The sequence below is a fragment of the Lasioglossum baleicum genome, chromosome 20 (genome assembly GCF_051020765.1).
Source record: "Lasioglossum baleicum chromosome 20, iyLasBale1, whole genome shotgun sequence".
Lineage (NCBI taxonomy): Eukaryota > Metazoa > Arthropoda > Insecta > Hymenoptera > Halictidae > Lasioglossum > Lasioglossum baleicum.
Window position 1 is genome coordinate 6,768,490 of NC_134948.1, and position 20,139 is coordinate 6,788,628.

Below are 20,139 nucleotides of genomic sequence, written 5' to 3' on the forward strand. Positions count from 1 at the left end.
CGGTTCGGGGATCGAGGGAGGAGAGTTTCGTTTAACGGATGACTTCCTGACGTTTCGACAATAATTTCGCAGCTGATGGAACTATTCCAAATGTAATCGGTTGGGAATGAGCGCAACATAAACGTGTTTATGAAGTTGCCGCGCCCCGTGTCCCGGAGTTTCGCAGGCAAGTGGGTTAAACTTCTGGCCAAAGTCGAACTAATAAGATTCGCGCGATCCCAAATGATATTTCGGATTACTCTTTGCTAAGACTGCGTAATCGTTCGGGTACACGAGGCTGAGAATCACTCAACCGTCGCCCGCGAAAATAATTACATTAAACTCCGGCCGAAAGAAACTTCGCGGAAGTTCGTTAACTCTTTGCCCGAGGAACTGCTGCTGCCTCGGGTTTTGCCTGGTAAATTTCGAGTCGAGTTATCGATCAAAAATATCTCCGAGCATCACGGTACAGGAATGCATCGACGTATGCAAAAAATGCGAGAAATGTCGGTTACATCGTGTGCAACTACCATTTCTTAACGTTTCACTGCTGACGTTGGACGGAAAAACAGGTACAACTTATTTGTTGTTAATTATTTATTTGTGTAACTTTTGGGAATTTGTTCCTGACATTTCTCCGATTAAAACGAGCCCAAACACGATATGATTTGAATTGTATTTGCCCGTGTAATCCACGATATAGTGGAGCCTCTCCTATCCGAACTGTCAGCAAAGTTCCACAAAATTGTGGATTTACTCGGTGAATAATGATGCAATTGTATCGTGCTTGGGCTGATTTTTATCATAAAAATGTCAGGAATGTGTTGGCGAAAGATTCGTAGAAAAGATACGAAGGGCAAAAAAGCTGTTAACAAAAGTTCCTTTCAAATTTTCTGCACGATGGACATTAACGTTGGAAAAGGACAAAATGTTGGATTATTTGCGAGACGGCTATAATAAAGGTTTCGCAAAATAGAAACAGGGAAGTATACAGGCGCGATTTATGAATGAGTCGGTTGCAATTGGGCCGGGCAATAAAATTCCTAGGAAAGAGGGCGCTATGAAGGACAAAGGAATTTATCAACGCGTCGTTAACGAAACGGAAGGGTAGGGACGATTGTGTGTAGGTGTTACAGTGTACATCGTCGGAAACACGCGAACCTAAAGGGGAATGCAAAAAAAAAAAAAAGAGAACGAGAGAAGAGGTGGCCGAAAATTTACCGTGGAACAATGGGGAGGCTGGCAATTAAGAACACAGAGAGGAAATATTTATGTCCGGCAATTTATCGGCGGATTATCGCGGGCCGGAAACCGAACGACCGATCGCTGGACATATTTACGTCCGGAAATTCGCATTTCGTGGCGGGGCCATCTGCTTCGTATATCAAAGATATACTACTAACGTTACATTAAAGTTCTATCGATTTCCTTGGGCCGGCTGCTGTCGGGAATTATGGTCGCGCGACATGCCGAACAGAATTATCTCGGATAAATTTTTGACTAAAAATGTTCAGTTGGACCAAAAGTTTTTTCCCTTTTTGTTTTTAGTGATTCAATTTTTCAGAATTTTTTATCGGTTGTCAAGTGCAAGGATGAAATTCGTAACAGCTCTCTATAAATAACTTTCTTGTTTTGTTCTCTTTTGAATGTGAAACTTCTAGCAAAACACATTTCTGACATTTTTCCGTTTAAAATGAGCCCAAGCACGAAACAATTGCATCATTATTACTCGAGTAAATCCACAATTTTTGCAGATCTTCACGCCCAGTTCGGATAATAGAGGTCCCACTATATCATGGATTACACGGGCAAATACAATCCAAATCATATCGTGCTTGGGCTCGTTTTAAACAGGAAAATGTCAGCAGTTAGTAAAAGTTCCATTGAAAAATATTTTTTTATGTTATTTCCCTCTCGACATTAAATTTTTAAACGAATGGCTGCATTAACGTATCTGTAACGAAACAATCTACAATTTGGATCATATGTGCTCGTTCAAGATGTAGTAGAATTCGAAGGGAATTGAAAGAAAATCGAAAGAAAATGGCATCCCGATGAGGCTACATTATCGAAATGAAGTTGTTAGGCACGTAGAAGTTGTTTGTAGTTGGAACAGGAGCTCGTTACGAGGTAGAACGCGCCAGACTTAATTAATTCCCTAGGTTCGGCGGAGAATCGGGCTTTCGTTTCCGGTTCTCAATTTGTTTTGTTGGCTGCTGGACAGAGCTCGCGTTTTACAATTTTACGCATCAGAGGCTTCTCTTCTTTCCTCCTTTTCCTTTTCACCACAGTTTGCTCGCGTCTTCTCCGCGAGCAAAGCTCTGTCCCTCTTTTCTGAGATACCGTTAAATATTTGTTCGATACATACAACTTTCGTCGGTCGTTCTTAAGTTTTTCTGTGAACTCTTCTGACGGGAGGATTCGCTGCAATTAATATTCCAGCTTTGTTCCGGATCGCAGAAAATATTTCTGTGCTGATTAAAGAGTGGGAAAACATACTTAATTTATTTATTTTTGAGCTATGTACTCTATGGAAAAACGCTTAAACAGATTCCAATTTAATACCCGTAGAATTTGAGCTAAATGTAAAAATAGTACCGGTGACCTTGAGATTTCGTAAGATGACCTTGAGAGGACATTGTATTTTTTTCTGTAAATATGAAAATAAGGAAAACATTTAGGTGTTCCTATTTAAACTACATTTAATTTTGTAATTAAAGTTATCTTTACTGTTAAAAAACACAATGAATTTTATTTTATTATTGTATAATTCATTCGCTGATTTCTCCGAACATCGTCTGGACTTAAATCGCACGAGTCACTCCCTTAATTATACAAATATTAATGTACAGCTCCGCGTTGATTAGTATCAAGTATTAATTAACCCACACTCTCGCCACACCTGTTACTTCCCTTAATTTATTTATCGTCGCCTCGAGCTCGCTTCGAAATTCATCTGTCGTGCTGTCGTAAACTGCGACAATATTGCAAGTGCACTCAACAAATAATACAGAAAATGTATTTATATATTTTAGTATTATTTAACATTCACAAAAATGTATAGTATACACTAAAAAGTTGAATATAATGTGACGAACATTTTAATGTATTAAACTGTTGCATACGTTACATGTTTTTGCGCCCGAAACTTTCATCGTCAATTAAACCATTAAATACAGTTGAAATTATATCGTGTTTGGTATCATTTTGCATTAGAAAAATGCCACGAATACGTTGGTGGAAGTTCCATAAAAAAATAATGGAGAATAGAGAAGTTATTCATCGGATTAGTTATGTTTACACTTCTCGGCGACCGAGGCCGCTCGAGCTCGGCTGTCCTCCTCTACGTTCGGCAAAACTCAAAGAATAGTATCCCTGGCGTGTTGGAGACTTTTATCGATAAAATACTGTATGTTTAATAGGTTGAAAATAATACGACAGTATTATTAAATTTTTCTAATGGTTTCGCTGTTTGAAATTACACCTACTCACGTTTGCCATAAATGCATAAAATCCGCTGTCTAAATATCACTAATATTTTCACGAACAATAAAACCATCATAAACGTTCATAAATTGGACAAATATGCATGAACGCAGTTTACGGTCGTCTGCAATCTCCGATAGAGAGTAGCCATAGTCTTTTCCACCCCCCAGTGAAGAATGGCCCGCAATTCATTTCGATTAATGAATTCGCAGAAGTCAGTATCCCGGGGCCGAATTAACCTAGCCGATTAATTCCAGCCGGATTGCGACAGAAATTACAGAGAAATTGATTTACGTCCGTTTCCTCCGCGTATCGAATTTCAATGTTCAATATTAGTCCAAGAATTCTCGGCGTTGGCTTTGATCGCGTCGCGAATTACAGCGCTGGACGATCGTTTTCGCGGCTTTTAATTAACGCAGCCATTAGCGGCCTGTCCCTCCCCTTCCACCTCTTCTTAAGAAGTGCCAAAAGAATTTCTCATTTTGCTAAACATTCGAGGAATGTCCACCGACTTGATCCACTTCATCGGGGATTGTCAACTTGCAGCGCAAAATCATTTTTCCGTGGGAATCGTGCTTAATGTTTTGTGCGAAATTGCGCATATCTCGCACGCGTGACTGCGGCATTTCACGCGATCCTTGCGGGCACGTGAAATGAAAATTTTGATCGAAATTTCTGTCGAATTTCTGTGCATTATTAACAAAATTGTATACACTTCGTTGTGTGGATTTTTTAATTTCTATACACCTCAACAATAATGATAAAGTGTTATTATATAATGTTTTATTATTATTATTTATATTCGATTATTATAAACATTATATAATTATTATAAATTTTATTATGGACTGACTGTATTTAACATAAATTATGCACATTTAAATTTCTGTCGAATTTCTTTGCATTGTTAACAAAGTGATTAATTATTAATTAATGTATAAAATAATAATGTATAAAAATAACAATTAATTTTTATACACCTCAACAATAACAATAAATTGTTATTATATAATGTTTTATCATTGCTATTTATATTCGATTATTATAAACATCATACAATTATTATAAATATACACATGTCTAAACTGTTTTTTATTATGGACTGACTGTATTTAACACAAATTATGCACATTTATTTATTAATTATTTTAAAATGTACCTGCTTTGTATGATTATTTATTCTATATTTACTCATTGCATTTATTCATTCATTCGTTAATGATTTAAATAGCGACGCGAATTGAACAATTTGTCATTGATTTTATCATTGATTGAATTCGTTTTGCTTGAAGCACGTGCAGGAAAGTGTATTGGAATTTAATTATTGTTCGTACGATCGTGAATAATTTGAAACTGTAAAATATTCGGTCCGCGCAACAATGCAATCAAGTTAGTGTTAATTGAACGGGGTTGAGCATCCGACGAAAAAATATGTTGAATCTGCAGAATAGGATTTTTGCACACGAGGCTCCATTTTCGAGGAAATTGAGTTTGAATATCCGTGCGAGTAATCGCGCGAGTTCTCTTGTCCGACTATTACCAGGCTGTTCTACTTATGGCAATCGTGAATCTATATGTATCTGCTGGAGCATTTAGCATAATTAGATTGAGCAGTGTGCTTCTGTATTGGTTCTGGAATTTATGTTTGCTCGATAATGTTCTTTGTGTGAATTATTGGAGCAGTTACATATTTCATGTAATGGGGTGGCACAACCCCTAAGATTATGATCGTATTTCTTGGTCAGCTCTTGAAACATTAAAATGAATATATGTCCTCTTCACTTTGCATAATTTTTTCAAAATTTTTGGTGTACTATTAGGAGCAGAAAAAATCTGAAACGACCCCTTTAAACAATATCAAACACATTATTAGCGTTATTATAATTTTTATGATAAAAATCTCAAAAAATTCCCAACTGTGCATACCGAAACGAACCGTCAAACTTCCTAAAAAATTCCGACCCCGAGTTTCCCCAAAATAAATTCCCGGAGACGAAAATGTCAAAACAAGAAACCCCGTGAAGCTCTCCGCGAAGCAATCTCGTTGGCGAAACATCGAAACCGAAGCAAGCCCGCAACCTATCTCAACGAAATCACTCAAGTACAGGGGGGGGTGGACAGCCGAAAATGATCAGGAGACCGTTATAATCCGAGGCGTCAGAAATTCGTCGAACATCGTCGCGGGGGGATGATTCGCGGGGGTGTATTCGAGGTCCCGAGTGCCACTAGACGAGCCATCGGTATCCCTCTGTTAAACCCACCCTCTCATCGTCGAAACAACACCGAGAACACGCTCGAAATACGCGCGCGCGTCGATCCGCAGGAGGGGGGGAGCGTGCACATCCGCCGTATCCTGGGCTCCATCCACTTGGAACTTCAGTGCTCTCTCGCACCCCGAGCCGAGAGAATCGCGGGAACCCCCTAATACCTGGTAGCTCGCGAGAAAACCTCGTCACGCTGTTAAAAACCACCCCCGAGAAACCGCCTCAAACCACCGCAAAACAATTTTTATCTCTCGGACACTGATCTCTGTCAACCCTTTCGATAATTTCGACTGTTTCTGAAATTTAAAAAAAAACCACCCCCTAGGTTCTGAGTGTCTACACCCCCCGCCCGACCCCCGGGCAAAAAAGTGACCGACCCTGGGGGGTTGGTATCCTACAGGGGGTGAGTAAACGTGGCGGCGGTGGCGAGGACGTCAACGTTTGTGTTTGTGACGCCGGTGGTGGTGGTGGTGGTGGTGGTGTTAGTGGTCGGAGGGTGGTGGACGTTCTGATTTGTAAATATGGTGAATTTTCACGGAGACACACCCCCGGAGAGGACGTGACAGAGAAACGCCGGGGGATGAAAGGACGGCCGATTATTAGCACGGCCGGATTAGAGTCCCGCAGGAAGGGACGCGATCTAGGGGTGGACAGGGTGAGAAACACACCACCCCCCGTTCCCCCCTACCTTCTCGCTCTGTGTGTATCCCCAGAGGTAGTTGATCCATTCGACGACCCCGACGCTATCTGGGTTAATGCTTTATCAGGCATTATTCGCGGACTTTGATTAAGTCGGGACACCCCCGCGGCCAAGGGAGTTGCGTTAACGAAGGGTGGTTTCGCGAGAGAGATCGAGGGATTAATGGGAGCGTGATCGGGAGAGGATCCGATCGGAGAATGAAAGAGGACTTCTGAGGAGACTCGTTTTGGGTATTGGGGATGCTCGAGGGAAAAAGGGGTGGTTCGAGTTAGGGGTGCGTAGATTTCTGTTTAATTAATGGGAGTGAGGGTGATCGGGGAAGGATCCGATCACAGGATGAAAGAGGACTTCTGAAGAGAGTCTTTTGGGTATTGGTGATGGTGAAGGGAAAGGGGTGGTTTGAGTTAGGGGTACGTAGTACATTTTTGGTTAATTAATGGGAGCGAGGGTGATCGGGACAGGATCCGATTGGAGGATGAAAGAGGAGGACTTTTGGGAAAGAGGATGCTGGGTGCAAAAGGGTGGTACTAGGGTGCGTGGATTTTTTTCGTCAATTAATGGAAGAATCTGGTTGATCCAGGGATGAAAAATCACTCTCCCGCAGGATTATCGGGGAGGTTTTCGACCAGGAAAATGTTGGATCCTTTGAAATGGGGTGGGTTGAGCTAGGGGTGCGTTGATTCTTGGCTACTTGAATAGGGGTTTGTTTGAGGAATGATGGGAGGGAGTACTTTGAGAGATTGTGGGTAGGGGTGGAATGTGCTTTTCGAGGTTTTGAGATGATTTGGAGGGTGCAGGATTTTTAGGAATGGGGTGAGGCGTTGATTTAGGGAGGAGGCATTTCTGGGAGCATTTCAAATTGTTTTATGAATGTAAGGTAAAATAAAATTTACCTTCTGGAATTTTAGAACTTTGTATTATTTAAGAATGATTTTTGGAAAGTTCACATTTTACGATTAGCAATTATCGAAATAATTGTTCAATTCTTTTTAAGACCATCATTCTCAATTAAAGTAGTGAAGCGAATTTTATTTATTTAATCAAATCCGGCTTTATACGATCAGGACTTTCCGCGGAGCAGAGGTTGGTGTTAGGTGACTTATAAACGTCAGTGTAGACGAGAGAAACGTGTACCGATCTTTTGCTACGTGGAATAATTAAATTATTTGTTCGAAGTTGTCGAAATAAGATAAATAATGGCCTGGATGTGCTCAATATATCTCAATATTTCTTTAGAAAAATGAAACCAGACGAATTTATTTATTATGTTAGTCCCCTGACTCGATTAATCATGAATAATTCATTCTATTGATAGCAACTACTTAAATACATTCTTTTGTTTCCCTCAAGATTGTGTTTCCTGTGACACGAATCTTCACAGAAGCATAACTATTTTTAGCCTAATGGGGCCAATCTTTTGTCAGGACGACGTTGATATCATTGGGGATTTGCATGCTTTCTTGTGCATGCTGTTAATAGACTCGATGGAAACTGTTTTTCATTTGTCCAAAAGCGTTGCGAGGCTCTCGAACAATGTGAACCGATATTTTCAACAATTGACAGCCTCTTAAAAATTATACTACGCATAGTTAGACAGGAGTCTACTGTGCATTGCGATATAAATCCAATGATAATTTGTTTATTTATAAAATTAATTACCAAGTTATATATATTAATACATTTTTCTGCATATTTTGGGAAAATCACTTTTGTTTGAAGTTCATAGGCTGTACAGAGAATATTTCTGGATGCCTGCCAACAGTGTTTGTTAAAACGATTTTAACCAACAGGGATTTACGCGTTTCATGCTGATTTCGCTGTTTCTGTCCCGGTCGAATTTGTTTCGCGTGGCGTTACGGGGATTTAAAAAATTAAAGAGACGTCGTGTTTTTTAGATTAACACAGGTTTAATCCCATGATCCGGGGGTATTAATTATACGGCTGCGATGCGGCGCCTGTTTATGCGATTTTTATCTCCTGATATTATTCTTTTGTGGATTTTTTAAAGAAGCTTGCGAACGTATATTTATGGATTAGAGGAGTTATCCTCTGATGCGGAGATTTTCACTGTAATTTTATGCTTTCACGTGGTTGTTAGCTTTGCCATTACTATTAAAATTTATCGTCTCACAAAGTTGTTGAGGTTTTAATCCTTTTAATTTTCATGTTTCTGCGGACATAATTAGACGCGAATGAAAATAATTTCATTGACTTTTGTATAATTTGCTATTCTATTTTTATACTATTATTTATATACAAAGAATCAGAGATTGAAAATATTGATATAGCGTTTTCACACTCGAACAACAGTTGAATAAAAATGTGTACTTGTATGAATGAATATCATGTTTACAAAAATAGAAAAATAAAATAATTCTCTTTATTTTTGCATAAAATCATTTAATGTGGATATATTTCATTCAAATAACAGTTGAATAAAAATGTTTGCTTGTATCAATGAATATCATCCTTACAAAAATAGAAAAATAAAATAATTCTCTTAATTTTTGCATAAAATCATTGAATGTGGATATATTTTCACTCAAACAACACTTAAATAGAAATGTTTACTTGTATGAATGAATGCCATGTTTACAAAAATAGAAAAATAAAATAATTCTCTTTATCTTTGCAAAGACAGAAAACGGAATATTTTCATTTGTACAAGAACAGTTAAATAAATATTTCTCGAGTTCGTAATAGAAAAGTTTTCCCTCCCTAAAATAGGAAAACAAATATTGTCTGTTTTTTTTTTAAAAGTAGTAAAATACATATATTGGCGATCCAAGTATTTCTAGAATAGGCGTTAATATTATCTTATCAGCGAAGTAGCGCGGATAAGAATATTTCAGCCGGGGCAAGGTGATTTTAATGAAACGCCTTGCTCGTCGCCCGTTTTCAATGAAGAATTTCGCAGGCAAACTTAAATAGCCTTTAATTCCCCTTTTTAATGCTTTTAAAGAGTTTGCCGCGATGAGCGGTGTCGATATCGATACTGAATCGATAAGGATCGGCTACACGATGGAAAAAAATATCGGCCGTCCGAGAGTAACCATTCTTTAAATTAGCTTACGAAACTCGTTTAACCTCTTGCAATATTTAACAATCGAAGTGTGAATTTCTCGCTCAAATTCATACCGTTCAATATTAGGTTCGATTATACAAGATTTTCGTTGATTACACGCTGTATTAATAGTTCTGCTAAAATCATTTTGTCAATCGAGGAAATTATTAAAGCTTTGTGCTAAACATTACATATTAAAACTTGAAAAATTTCGCTTTATACTAAAATTTTATAAATTTGCTTGCAACTTCACAATCGAACAAAGGGAACTGTAAATTGTATGAAAATTGTTATAAATATATGTTATAATAATTTTATTTTAATGATTATAATGTAAAAGCTGTATTAAAACTGTGAAATTAATGAAATTACAAAATTGTTGTTCTGTGTGGCACTGTCTATTAAATAATATGAATAATAAAAAAGTCAATAAATAAATTCTAATAGATAAGAAGGATATTAAAAGTTCGTATAAAATAATAATAAAACGCATTAAATTCGCTGTTCGACCTATATCATCCTTGATGGAATTAATGAACGCAGAGTGCAAAACATTTCCTGAATCGATAAAGTTCGTCGTGATAGCCCACGTGAGCAAGTGAATAACTTTCAGTTTTTCTAGAAGTTACGTAATGTTGAAGAAACGTGCGAACTTCCCTTTATTATCAACTGCTTGGCCGAAGCACTTGAGGCTAATTAACCTTCAAGTCGAGCTCACGCGAGTTTCCGTCATAATTAACATTTAATTAAGAATCGCGAGGCTATCGACGCCATTATGTCTCCGTTTCCGCTCCCACTTCTGTCGTAATGTCGGCTCATGTTCGAGTGTATCGTAATTTAGGCGAACCCGTGGAACACAAAAGCCTTCTCTACGTTGGTTAATTAACCCTCACACACGCTATCCCGGGTAATTGTTGCTTTAACATTTTGCGAATTAAATCGGCTCGAAATTGGAAGCGGATTTACGTGTCAAAATGTTATCGAACATATTAGATCCTAATCGTTTTCAATAAATTCGATTTCGTTCGAGCTCGTTAAATTGCATTTTAATTGGGCTCGTTACGCCATATTCTGATTGTGCTCGATAAATCATGTTTCAATCGTTTTTAATCGATTATGCTTCGGTTGTGTTCAGTGCATTATAAACTTAATCGATTTTAGTGAATTACGTTCTAACGGTAATAAATAATTTATGTTATTTAACATTGAAGTCAATTATTCTTGGTCTCTGACAATTTTAAGTGTTATTTAATAATCTTGTAAAAATCGGTGGTTCAGCAATTTTTGCCTGCATTCTCAGCAAAAATAAAATGATCGTCCGTCGTCACCTAATTTTCGAAATTCACGGCCATTAATTCTCGCCAAAATATCCGTATCGCGTAATTTGTCGCACGCGAACCGATGCAGAAATTGTTAATGAACATTTAACATGCAATTTAGCGGTGAATTATAAGTGTTAATAAATTATCCTTGTGGATAGCATTATTAGCTTGTTGGCTGTTAGTGTAGCTGGTTTGAACAACCAATACTTCAACCACGAAAATATAAATTATATTGTTAGAGGGGCGGTTTCATCCCCACGACAAAAATGAAATAATATTCCAGAGTACTCATAAACACTGAAACCCCACAAGATGAAAATAAAACAATAGATTATATCGTTAGGGGTGGCATCACCCCTTGCATCATAAATACAACAATTCGTCTCGATAGTACGAAGGCAGTCTCAACCCCCCGGTAAAAATAAAATAGTAATTCGCCTCTAGTGCAGACATAAACTTTAAAGCTATAAGGAATGGATATAAAGTCCAGATTATATCTTTAGGGGTAGTTTCGCTACTGTGTCAGAGAAAATTGTTATTATGTTTGCATATGGACAATTACTAATAATACACGATGAGAATAAAAATATAAATGATGTATTGATGCAAATTATGTATAGGTAGGGGGTAGTTTCATCCCCTCAATAAATCCATATTGAATCAATCGTGTCTGTTATACAAACATTGAAATATTTAATAGAACAAGAAGGTCCACGATGAAACTACATATTATCCTGTTACGGGGGTAGTTTCATCCCCTCGAGAAGCATACATTAATAAATCGTCTGTATTGCACACACTCAAACATTTAATAGGATCGAAATTAAATAAAAGACGAAAACAATAAATTACACTCTTAGGGGTAGTTTCATCCCCTCGCCGAGAACAAAGGATTAATCTTCCCAATTCTCGTTCACTGTAAAAGAGAACGCTGAATCAGCAAGATAATTATCAACAGAGCGGGGACTGATGCTCCACACAGAAACTTTTTTCCTACGAAATAACTTGTCCAAGACAAAGTTTCTCGGTTTCATTGGGGGACACCTTGCTGACACCAGGGGAGGGAAGAATATCGTCGAGGAAGGTCTCTTTCAAGTCGAAGCTATTCTCGCTATGAACGAGAGAAGGAACAAAAAAAAAAGGAGCAACTGGAAGGGAAAAAACAACACACGCTAGAAAATAAAAGAAACGAGTGAGAGAGAGCGAGCGAGAGAGTCAGCCTCGCGCCTTTTGCGTTCCATTTCTGCCGCTCATTGTCGCTCGCGCTGGGTTTTCGTGCTCCGGGAAGCTTTCCCGCTTTGAGTCACCGGCTCAGAACGACGGACAAAGTTGCAAACGTCGTTCTGCTACCAGTCACCGATTGTCGGATCCTCCTGATCGACCGTTTTCGCGCTCACGGCGTGTCAAGCGAGAAATATTCGGTGCCCGGGTTCGATCGCGACGCCGTCCGAATGTATTAGGCCATCGTGTGACGTCGCGACGCCTTTACGACGACAAGTTCGACACTGGATATACAAGATCCGTCAGCATTTCTTGTTTCAACGGAATCGAGACTGTACAACTGCTTTCGTACGGAATTATCTGTACTTCGACCGTACACACTGTCGTACAAATGCAATTATAACTTTTTTGTTCGTAATTATTTTTCCGTGAAACATTTACTGTGACATCCCTGACATTTTTCCGGTTAAAATGATGCCCAACACGATACCATTCGGAGCCGATTTGCCTGTACGATCCACGATATAGTAAACCCTCTGTTATCCGAACTGCCAGTGAAGTCCTACTAAATTGTGGATTTACTCGGGTAATTATGGCGCGATTGCATCGTGCTTGGGCTCATTTTAATCAGGAACGTGTCTCGAATGTGTCAATATAAATATCGTGATGAAATAATTAAGAACAAAACAGTTATGAAGTGTTTACTCGATAACGTTGTTAAAGGAACGGCCAGGCCAAATGGTTTCTATTTCGGTCTAGTTATTTGCGCGAAGTTCCGAATATACTCTCGCAGCAGCCACTGATTTCGTTATCCCAGGGGCTGAGGGGAGGGGGAACGATTTGATCTATAATACATCCTCGGTCGATCCGACGGCGACTTCCGGCGACGCAGTCTCGACGAACGCGAAGGTTCGAACGCCGCCGGATCGTAACGGGTCCGTAAATTGCGCGGCGGCGGGTAATACGATAAATCAGGGCGTGCGACCCGGCGAAATTGCGGCCGTTATGGCTTGAAAAATGAATGACGAGACCAGCGGGGGCGGAGGGAGACTCGCGATACACCCACGCACGGGTCAAATAAGCTGCGGTTTAGTGAACCGTACTCCATCGGACCGCTTCGTCTGGACGATCCACGCGAGAATCCTGCTTGATTAAAGTCTTCATAACTTTTTTACTTCCAATCGTTCTTTTATGAAACTCCCACTAGCACATCCGTAACATTTTTCTGATTGCAATGAGCCCAAGCACGATACAATCGCACCATATTCGCCTGGGTAAATCCACAATTTAGTAGGACTTCACTGACAGTTCGGATAACAGAGGGATTACTGTATCGTGGATCGCACAGGAAAATCGGCTCCGAATTATATCGTGTTTGGGCTTGTTTCAATCAGAAAAATGTCAGGAATATCGTGGGAGAAGTTTCGTAGAGAAACAATTAGAAATAAACAAATTATTACTCACGGGAAATAAAAATGATTTTGTGCAGAGTCTCAAGTTTTTTCGAGTTTCCCAGTTGTTCCGTTCCGTTGGCAAGCGCGGAAGGCCGATAGGGAGGGGATGCAGTAAGAAAGAGGGGGTGGAACTCGAAAGACAAATTCGCCGGAATCGGTAAACAGACCGTAGAACCGGAAAAGCCACCGAAAGGATTTCCCCCGAGGATCAATTGGATCGCGCGCGCCAGTTCTTCGCCGAAGTTCGTCTCGGAATTATATACAGAGTGTCCGAGAAATACGGCCAAGCGTGAACCGGGAATTAACGCGGATTGCAGGCGTCGTTTGTTAGCCGGTCTGTCTTCCGAAGTTATAATTAATCGAGCCGTGAGGCGGCCAAGTGAATTAGCCGCTGAGATAAGGGATGGCGGCGAGAGATTACGTTTATTGCAGTAGATCTTGTAGTTTTCGGAATTTTCGAAACACGCGTTGTCGAGCGTAGTATAAAGAGACTAAAAATAATAAAATATTTCCGAAATTTTTTAAAAGGAGACAAAATAAATTCGAGCCTTCTAAAATACGATGAAGTATAAATTAGCGTAATATCAAGTTACACGAGGGCAATCTCGTAGAGATTGCAAACTATTGCCACACAAGACAAGGTATAATAGCGAAGGGATATTACAAAATAATTGTTGAACATACTGAGCCGGATACACAACTTGAAGTGGCTGCTAAGGACACTCTAGAACTTTTGTTAACTTCATGAACAAAGTTTCCGGCGACAAGCTGCTATGTTTGTGCTCAGTCAGTGTGTATCGAACACTAATACTCACTCATGTGCACACGATGTTAACAAAATTTAACTATGGCTCTAGTACATTACATGGTACAACAGAGTACATGCACTACAATTTTTCGTAACATTCATGGTCAATATTACCACGCTTATATTAGCTTCCCGAGTTGTCGATGTTGTCGTTGTATGCGTCAAATCTTGTAATCGAATTTTAAATCACTTCTCGATGAGCTAGAGACTTGAAACATTAAACATAGCTCAGAACTGGATGACAATACAATATTAAAAACAAATTTTAAAAAACCTGTGCGTCTAGAAGATAAAAAGAATTTTAATATTAACCGTCACACCTTGCCGCGCGACGGTCGGTAGTACGTGATCGCGTTCAGCGATCCCCACTCCGCCCGCCAGCGCTCCCTACTCCACGCCGCGTTCCCATTCCGACTCATCCCCACTCCACTGACCCATTTCGCACCGAAGGAGCTCAGTCAGTGTGGTGTTCCGCTCATTCAGTTCCATTTCGGACAATCATCCCCTCATTCTATCTCGCGTATTTCCATATCTTGCGTTTCTATGTATATATCTTACTATTTCATACCAGTATTACTATATCTTGCGTTCCATTTAAAAAAGACTAAAAAGTAGAAAATAAAAAAATATATAAAAACCACGCTTATATTAATATAGTTTAGCGCTTCACGATTTTATTTATAATCGCGAATGCCTAAAAAAATTATTTTCTCCTTTTTAGTGGATTTTAATATAAGCGTTGTTTTTAAAAAGTTATTTTTTATATAAATATTTTTTAAACATATTTTTATAGTATTAAAACTGTAAAAAATTATAGTATTAACACTACTGAATTTTTTGAGCTTCTACTTTTACTCAGTATCGCAAAATAATCGCTTTCGGTGTTCCGTAAATTCAGTATTAAATGTTTCGCGGCCGCAATTTCCGGTTCGCTTCTTAAATCGTAAAAATCCGCGTAGGAATCAGCGGCTAATTATGGTAGGGCGTTTGCGAAATAAGAAAAAAATGCCCATTCACTATCTCGAACTTTGCCGTGGCCTGTGGATAATAATATTCCGTAATTCTGTCAAACTTCTGAGAATAAAACTTCTCTCGTCAACTCTAACGTTGCCCAGTTTAATTTTCCCGCGCTTAATTCCTCCTACCACTGTAACGAGACTTGACTTAATTCAACCGCACCCCAGTTTTTTTCATCCAGAGAACAAATTATTCTCGTTCATTGTAAAATAAACCAAAAATCATCCCGACGAGTTTATTCGTAAAAAGAATCGTTTGTTGTATCTCGAGGAGAAGGTTAATTACACGTTCTGTCGTGCAGCCGGAAATTAGGCGAAGAATTGTCCGAAGCATAATTAACAAACGTGGAACAGCCTCGCAGTTAAATAAAATATTTTCAAAAAATCTTCTGAAGTTTCAATTTCATTTCATTTGCGAAAGTTCGTGTATTTCATCATTGGGACGTTTCGATTCGACGGGAAATTTGAATTACAAATTAGTTCTGTCGATTATCCCCAAGAAAGAATTGGTTGAACATTATCATAATTGGCAAAGCATAATTAGCACACGTAGAATAGCCTCTCTCGCAGTTAAATAAAATATTTTCAGAAGTTGTTACGAAGTTTTAATTATACATTTTATTTGCAACAATTTGAATTTGAATTACAAATTAGTTCTGTTGGTTTTTCCGAGAGAATTTTTTGAAAAATAATCTGTGATATTTTTCGATAGATTTCTCGGGTGTTTCAAGTGAGTTATTGGTGTTTGTGGGCGATGTTTGCGAGAGAGGTTCAGCGCAAATTACCGCCGCAGTTATATTAATACCAGCTTAATACGATATCACGCGCAAATAGCAATTTCGCGGAATTCTGCGCGTGCATTACACGTTCGTATTAGTAGACAATTGTCGCACCTGTTATTGTTATGCTCTAAATTGTTCGGGAATTAGAGGAGACTGGTTGGGTATCTACGGTAATTACGGTGAACAAGAGTTAAGGCGATCAGCGGTTTACCGTGCACCATCAACACAGAAATTCCGAACCGCAAAGGAGAATATAAAAGACTTTTCGTGAAAACTCTGTAAATGAAATCCTTAGAGAAAGAGGAGCAAGTAAAAACAAATTCTTTGTGCAAACTAGAAATGTTCAGCAGCGATTCGAAGCAGGAGTTCAATAAAATTTCATTTCACTCCCTAACAGTATTTTCACACTGAAAACAACAATTATCTTTATACTTTGCACATAAATGCGTAAAATCCGCAGTCTACAATGTAAAGAAACCTGCAAGCTATTCGTACGAGCAGCATCGAGACACAATACCATCGTGCTTCGATTATCTTCTTGTAAAAATGCTGCATTTCCACGACAAAAGAAATTCCCGATGCTTTCACAAAGAAAAAGATTTAAGAACAATTCAACCAATCGTGCAACCTCTGAAGGACCACTAGAAATCCTTACGAACCCCATTTCAATTTTACCAGGCATTCAAACTCCGCAAAATAAACCTTGAATCCTTCATAGCCGAGCCTCGATGTCATGTCAAAACAACGAAAAAGGGAGAAGAAGCAGCGTAGAAATTAATTCGGTCAAGGGAGAGATAAAATAGACGCAGAGGTAGAAAGAGTAACCGAAGGAGAGACAGAGAAAAATAGAGAGAGAGAGAGAGAGAGAGAGAGAGAGAGAGAGAGAGAGAGAGACAGAGAGAGAGTTGGATACCGCGCACCCGATACGCACCGAACGGAAAAGGAACAGAGCAACTTGTCGCCGTGGAAATTCGTTCATTAAAGTCTTTAAAAGACTCGGTTTCCGAGCGAGGCGAGATAAAATCAGGACACGTTGGAAGGGTGTGTACACGGGAGAGAGAGAAAGAGAGCAGGCCGGGTTGTTCATTGGTCGATTTACAGGCTTGCAGAAGGATGGGGCTGCGGCCTGTATAATATTTAGAGGATCGGGGACAACTGGTTCGTCTCCCAGGGGTGGAATAAAAGGCGAACACCCGGAATTTACGGCCATCATTTCCCATCCATCTCCCTTTTCCTTCCCGTCGTCTGCGTCAATGCGGAATTATCGTTAATTAATAAATCCTACAATTTCCCTTCGACTCCCTCCATCCTTCTACACGCTTTCGACACCTGTAAATACTTACTTTGCCTGCGATCGTATTCACCCTTTGTTTTGCTGTTGAATTTTGCAACGAGCTTGCAACACCAGCAACTTTATTATTGTGTTTGTATCGGGGACCAAAAATAACAATTATAAAATTTTCCACGTGAAAATCATTGATAAAAAGTGGATTATTATTGAAATTTAAGATAATGTAGACAAAATGATTGAGAAATATCGATTTTATACTTTTTCATTACAAATAACAGGTATTAGTGTCCAAAAAATTGGATCTTCCTCGATAACTGTTATTGATGAAGAAAAACTGTTTCGATTGCTCAAGAGAAATTTATTTCGATCACTCATAACATTTATCAATGAGAGAAATTTATTTCTGTCGCTCATAACAGTTATCGATGAGAGAAATTTATTTCGATCGCTCATAACAGTTATCAATGATCGACTTTCTTTTCACTTGTTCATAATAATTATTGATAAGAAAATTCATTTCATTCAGAGAAAAAATACGACTTTAGTCGATGAAATACTGGTTATTCTATGACTTTTTTTCTTTTTGATTGTAACAGTTAAGGTCCCTGGTTTGTATACGCACACGTATATTGGCAGGGGTAGTTTCATCCCCTCGATAAATGTATATTTAATAAATCATCTCTAGTGTACACATACGAGCATTAAAACAGTTAATAAAATAAGAGTTGAGTGGAAGATCACAATGAAACTACCAATTACTATTTTTACGGGGGTAGTTCAAGCCCCTCAGGAAGTGTAAGTACATTAATAAATCGCCCCTATTTCACACGTTCTAAAATGTTCAACAAAATAAAAGTTGGATGGAAGACGAGAATAAAACCACTAATTAGATATTAATAAGGGGTAGTTTCATCCTCCCAATAAACAAATCTACTACATAATAGTACATATACAATCGCTAAAACATTTATTACAGAGTTGGTCAAAAATTTTATTCAAATACAAATTTCGAATAAAGTGGTTTTAAAAAACCTTAAATTTTTATTTGAATAAAATTTTTGCTCCGATTACAAATTATAGTTTTACAGGGGTAGTTTCCCTGGTACACCCCCGCTTTCGAAACCCGTAAATATTTCCGTTTGCCGCGATCGTATTTGCTCGCCCTTTGTTTCGCTGCTGAATGTTACAACGAACCTCGGCTTGCAACACCGCCGGCAACTTGGAAGCACGTTGTTTGCCAGAGAAATTAAGGAGTAATATTTTATGCCACAGGCAAGAGAGTGACGGAGAGAGAGAGAGAGAGAGAGAGAGAGAGAGCTTTGTTGTTTGGCTTTCGACAACAATTTTCGGGAACTCGATGGCCGAGTTGTGTTACGAGTTGCGATGCTGGTGGGTTCCGGAATTATTTATTATAGTCACTGATATTTAATACTCTCCTGCAAGGCTTTTAGTACGATTGCTGGAATGTTTTTCGTACGAGTTTTTCAGCTGCCACCTCGGAGGATTTTGTTCCTCGAGTGTTTTGCAATGCAAATTATTTGTTGCTGATTAATATTTGCTGTAGTTGATTTTTTTTTGAATTGTTACAACGATCATTCTATGAAAAAATTGTTTTCCAAGGGGAATTGGACGATTTTCTTGATCCATGGAGAATTTGGAAATGAAAATAATTTATTAGTTAATTAAATAATATCAATTTGAGGTGCGTTTAAAGTTGAAAATTGTTTATGCGAATCCTCGTAATTCTTGATCCGTGGAGAATTTGGAAACGGAAAGTGCATTTAGAGATAGAAATTGCTTATGGTTGTGTATCCCCGTAACCTCGTTTTGTGACTTTCAAGTAAATAAAAATTAATGTTGGAAAAACTCGAATAAAAATTAAATAATATCAATTCTTGATCCGTGGAGAATTTGGAAACGGAAAGTGCATTTAGAGATAGAAATTGCTTATGGTTGTGATTCCTCGTAACCTCGTTTTGTGACTTTCAAGTGAATACAAATTAATGTTGGAAAAATTCGAATAAAAATGTTGTCGGATGGAATAGATAAATATGTTTAAACTGTTGAATGTTGTACCAGTGGACGGAACAAAGTCAGGCTAATTCCGCAGCGAACAACCGGAAATGTGCAATTATTTTTCAGGGAAGTTCCTGCAGCTTTCTGGAACGCTCTGGTTTAGTTCCCACCTTGAAGCTAGCCTTAAATTAACAATTTACTTTCACGGCGGAAGGAGCTGCTGCACTCCCTCCTGGCTACGATTGTTTTTCTTCTGGCTTTGCGAAGGGTTGAAAGGAGAATGATTAGGGAGAATTCAACTAGAATTCGGGAGCGCGGAAGATAAACGAGGAACTTCTTTGTATCATTTTCGGGGCCGTAAAAACACGCCGTCTCCGGGAGAGTTTCCATTTCCTATCTCTCCAACAAATACAGGAAACAAATAACAAACGCTTTTTCGCAGACACCTCTATGCATCGGAAATTTTCTGCGTCGCTCTTATCTTGTTTGTTTAAATGAAAATTCTGTTTCGCGAAAATATTTTCGTATAAGCAAAAGTAATAAATATTTTACCTTGAAACTTTATAGATTTGTTCATCAATCTTCAGACGAGTCTTTTTGCTGTGTATATGATGATGCTGTTCGAAGTTATGGCAACGATTTTATATGAAAATTAATGTTTAATATTTATTATCTGTACACGTGCCGCGCATTAATTTTTCAAACAGACTGCAGGAAAATGTCTCGTTAATCTCAT

The 20,139-nt window shown here is 38.6% G+C and overlaps 2 protein-coding genes across 4 annotated transcripts in view; one reads left to right on the forward strand and one right to left on the reverse strand.

The window, feature by feature from the left end:
- LOC143218673 (midasin) overlaps positions 1-20,139 on the reverse strand; it is a 90,467-nt gene that overhangs the window by 24,731 nt on the left and 45,597 nt on the right. The window lies entirely within an intron of this gene.
- Positions 5,830-20,139, forward strand: part of LOC143218680 (uncharacterized) — a 51,660-nt gene continuing 37,350 nt past the window's right edge. For all 3 annotated transcript variants that reach the window (XM_076444032.1, XM_076444033.1, XM_076444034.1), the window contains exon 1: positions 5,830-6,384. The gene's annotated coding sequence lies outside the window, so the exon portion shown is untranslated. The remainder of the gene's footprint in view (positions 6,385-20,139) is intronic.